The sequence below is a fragment of the Chrysemys picta genome, chromosome 3, assembly GCF_011386835.1.
Source record: "Chrysemys picta bellii isolate R12L10 chromosome 3, ASM1138683v2, whole genome shotgun sequence".
NCBI classification, from domain to species: Eukaryota; Metazoa; Chordata; order Testudines; family Emydidae; genus Chrysemys; species Chrysemys picta.
Window position 1 is genome coordinate 131,058,575 of NC_088793.1, and position 4,915 is coordinate 131,063,489.

The window sequence follows — 4,915 nt, forward strand, 5'->3', positions numbered from 1 at the left end:
TCAAAAAAGTATTTTAGTTCATCTTTAAAGGAGGTAAGAAATTATTCTACCTTAGATAATGTAACCCAGAGTTATTATCTGGATAACCCCAGTGGAAGAATACTTATACCAGTCACTGATGAGGTTAAATACATTTTGAAAGTGCTGGAAATATCACTGGGAAGATGTATTTCTTTGTAGAGGTGGTCAAAAAGTTGCTTATGAGGCACATCCCTAAATAAGATGTATTAAAGTACTGGAACATCATTTAAGCCATTGTCCTATGGGCACAACCCTGCAAAGGCTGAGTGGCCCGTGCAAGCTGAGCTCCATGTTAGCTGAAGCTGTTCAGTACCACACAGCACCAGGCCCTCAGTCACAGCTAATCCATCCAAGTAGTTATACTGTGTTCATCACTGTCAGATCTGAGCCCCTTTTAGCCTTCTGTAGCTTCAATGGGGCCAGACACCGCTCTGTAATACAAAATGCTTTTTGGATTATTGTTGCAGAACGAGATGCTGGCCTTATTGGAGACCAGGTTACATTGCCTTGGGGAGAGATCAGTTTTGAGAGATGTTTTCCAGACTGTTTCTGCCTCAAAACAACTTAACAAAGACTGGGATTTTCTCTGGGGCCAACGGAAGTTTGACGTCCAATTCCCATTGTATTTAAACACGAAGTGGCGTGCTCAAGCCCATATAAGCCTTTTTGAAACCCCCTGCCAAAGTTCCAGGTGGTATCTCCAACACACTAATAAAGCTGAAAGCAATAGTCCTCCAATGACACAAACTCTTATTAGAGTCATTAGGAGTTTGCTTGAGTACAGACTTGCAGGGATTGGCTCTGAGTTTTTTAGTTCTTATGTGCAACAGGAAAGCAGTGAGTGGGGTTCTATGAATTGTAGACAAGCACATGTAAGTATCTGACATACTGATGTTCAGCTAGTAATAAGGAAAGTTGTAAGACTCCTGAAGAGTAACAGAAAAATGAGGTGACAAAAACTACACACGTAACCCTTTCTGCTAAGACAGCTTTTTAGGGGATGCCTGCGTGCACACTAAGTCTGGGTCTGGAGCACCCATGGAGTTGGAGCTTATGCCTGGCTTCCATGGAGAGATACCTTCCTACAGAAGCGATGCATGGGGGGGTCACATGCCCCCCCAGATTTGCTGCTTGGTTTGTACAGAGCATGCTCACGTGAACAGAGCATGCTCAATAACACTGCTGAAGCTGGTTGCTCTCACTCTGACCCCCCACTATCGGCAGGCATGGGTCGTCTCTACCTTCCTACCACCTTGTGTCATCTCTAGCCGGGATGCTGTCTCTGTGCCATTTCTTGATGCAGTACTGTCTCCATATCATCTCTCATCATAATGTTCCCGATAAGCCATTTATCACTGCACTATTGTCTCTGTCTGTGATGCTGAGTCTGGGTCCTCAGGCTCCTAACCCACCAACAGAGATTTCAGTTCTATAGGTGCTGTGTAGGGACATGTTGCCGCTGCCTCTGTGATATCTATTGTCACTCAGGGCAAAGAAAGTACAGTTCTATTGTATTTTTGTCACACAATAAGGATTATAGCATTTCATTACCTGTACCCACAAAATTTAAATGAATCTTAACCAAAATGACCAAGTTGTTCACACTGGGATGATGGGAACAATATGCACATAAGGTCTGGCCCATTCCACCTCTTCCTCCAGTTCACCATTAGATGGCAGCAGAGAGCGCCTTCCCCAGAGCTCCAGAGTTGCCACAGGCAAGGAGTAATTTTCTATCCTGTGGTGCCCAAAACTGGAAGATAAATATCACTATGGAAATTCAATACAAAGTAAGCTTTTCAACTGAAATGACTAGGTTTGCTAGCATTGAAAGGAACACAGAGGTCACATATCAGTAAAACAATATCCTATAAAATCCTTCTTCATACTTCCCTGAGCCTCTTCCATGAAAACAATTAGTGGATACTCTAGATTTGAATGCTATGACTCACTCCCGCAATTCAGTCAAGTTTTATGATCATGCAATTGCTTGATTTAGTGAAGGGAAATAGGCAATTGTGAGAATTTCCTGCCTTTTCTTTTTTGCCTCTTTGTAATTTTTCTGTACATTATACCACAGGCACATATGATTGCAGCAGGGACTTCCAGATGCTATTGGGAGAGCTCACTCTTCACACAGCCTTTATTCAAAAAACCTTTGTCCAACAGCAAATGTATTTCAAAATATTTGTCAGTGCTCTGTAGTCCAGCTGTTGGCACAATACCATTTTTTATTAAAATTATTAAACAATCAATCTGTAACCCCCTAGAGAATAATAAGCTTATAAGGAATAGTCAGCATACAATTGTCAAGAACAAATCATGCCAAACCAACATAATTTCCTTCTTTGACAGAGTTATTGGCCTAGTGGATGGGGTGGGGGGGAAGCAGTAGATGTGATCTAGCTTGATTTTAGTAAGGCTTTTGACACAGCCTCACATGACATTCTCATAAGCAAACTAGGGAAATGTGGTCTAGATTAAATTACTATACTTAAAGAGTGGTTATCAATGATTTGCTGTCAAACTGGGAGGGTGTATCTAGTAGGGATCTGCAGGGGTCTGTCCTGGGTCTAGTACTATTCAATATTTTCATTAATGACTTGGATAATGGAATAGAGGTTATGCTTATAAAATTTGTGGCTGACACCAAACTGGAAGGAGTTGCAAGCACTTTGGAGCACAGGATTCGAATTCAAAAGAACCTTGACAAATTGGAGAATTGGTCTGAAACAGGGCCGGCTCTGACTTTTTTGCCGCCCCAGGCAAAAAAGCCTCCGGCCGCCCCCCCCCCCCCCAGCGTGGCAGGGGAGGGCGGCCAGAGCGCCGGGGGGGGCGGGCGGCGAGCCCACTGCAGCTCCGCTGTCCCCGGCGGCCAGAGCGCCGGGGGGAGGGCAGCGAGCCCCGGCCGTGGCCCCGCTCTCCCCGGCGGCCGGAGCACCGCGCCGCCCCCCTCCAGGTGCCGCCCCAAGCACAAGCTTGGTGGGCTGGTGCCTGGAGCCGGCCCTGGTCTGAAATCAACAAGAAGACATTCAATAAGGACAAGTGCAAAATACCTCACTCAGGAAGGAAAAATCAAACGCACAACTACAAAATGGGGAATAACCAGCTATGTGGTATTACTGCTGAAAAGGATCTGGGGGTTATAGTGATCACAAACTGAATATGAGTCAACAATGTGATGCAGTTGTAAAAAAGGCTAATATGATTCTAGGCTGTATTAACAGGAGTGTCACATGTACCATGTGGGAGGTAACTGTCCCACTTGGTTGGAACTGGTGAGGTCTCAGCTGGAGTACTGTGGCCATTTGTGGGTGCACCACTTAAGGAAAGATGTGGACAAATTGGAGAGAGTCCAAAGGAGAGCAACAAAAATTATAATTGGTTTAGAAAACCTGACCTATGAGGAAAGATTTTAAAAAATGGTCATATTTAGTTTTGAGAAAAGAAGACTGGGGAGGGGGCAGGCAGGGGAGGCTGGTAACAGTCTTCAAATATGTTAAGGGCTGTTATAAAGATGAAGGTGGTCAATTGATCCCCATGTCCCCTGAAGGTAGGGCAAGAATTAATTATCTTAATCTGCAGGAAGGGAGATTTAGGGGAGATATTTGGAAAATCTTTCTAACTATAATGGTAGTTAAGCTCTGGAATGGGGAAGTTCTGGAATCCCCATCACTGGAGGTTTTTAAGAACAGGTTGGGCAAACCCCTCTCAGGGATGTTCTAAGTTTACTTGGTCTTTCCTCAATGCAGGGTGCTGGTCTGGATGACCTTCAGTGTACCTTCCAGCTCTACATTTCTCTGATTCATAATTTTCTTAATAATAGTTGCATTGCAGGTTGGCCTCAGGGAAGTAACATTTCCACATAGGTATCTTGAATGTATTGATTTTTTGCATAGACAACCTGTGCCTGCTGACAGTGTGGGGGGGCACAACCCCAGAAAAGCTCGAATCACACCCCCACATCCTCCAGGCAGTCCTTCCCATTCTGGGAAACGGGCCCCCACTTCCAGGAAAGCTGCAGCCCCTCCCTGCAGCTCCCAGCTGTTCCTCTCCCTCTTCCAGTAGAATTAAAGCAGCAGCACCTCTGAGCAGCTCTCAGCTGTTCCTCCGCTCCTGCCTCTGCCTCTCCCAGTTCCTGCCCTGCACAGCTGGATGGCTCAGCTGCTGTGCAGGGAGGTGGCCTGGTCGCACCGTGCAACCCCACATGCCCTCCCTGCCTTCATAAGTTGCCTCTGCTTTTTTGCATATTTGTAAATCTCCATTAAAGGCAATGACACCCCCGCACTAAAACAATTTAAAAATTGTTAATATTCACCACAATATTACACATTAACTCCATCTAACTTTACAAACCACTTGCAAGATTTTAATAGTAAATATTTTGCTGAGTGGTAAATCTATAATTATTAAGAGGCTGTAATGTTTTATTTAGCTTTCTCTAACTTCCCCAGTATACTGCTAATAAAATAAACACTTAAGTCTTGAAACAATGCAAGATTCCAGTGACACTGGAAAACTGAGAAGTTTTTTGGTGGTGTATGTGCCGGGGTGTTCATCTGTTCCAGCAGAAAAATCTCAAAAAATTTGGCAACTAATCATGTCCTAAAAAGGAATTTAAAAAATGTAAATTAGAAATTCTGTATGTACATACTTTGTCATTTGGACTGCAGCTTCCCTATTTGTTCTGCTAACAGCTGCACAGCACGTTCAATTTGCAGGGATGTTCCTTTCTCCTTACACTGACTCCTGGCCAACTGATTCTCTTCTGGTGTCACTACAAAAGGCAGACAAGTTTGAAGTGTATTAGGAGTAGAGATGAATGAATAATTTATTTTTTGATTTGGTAGCAGTTCAGAAAAAGATTTAAGCAAATCTGAATATTTCTGAATTT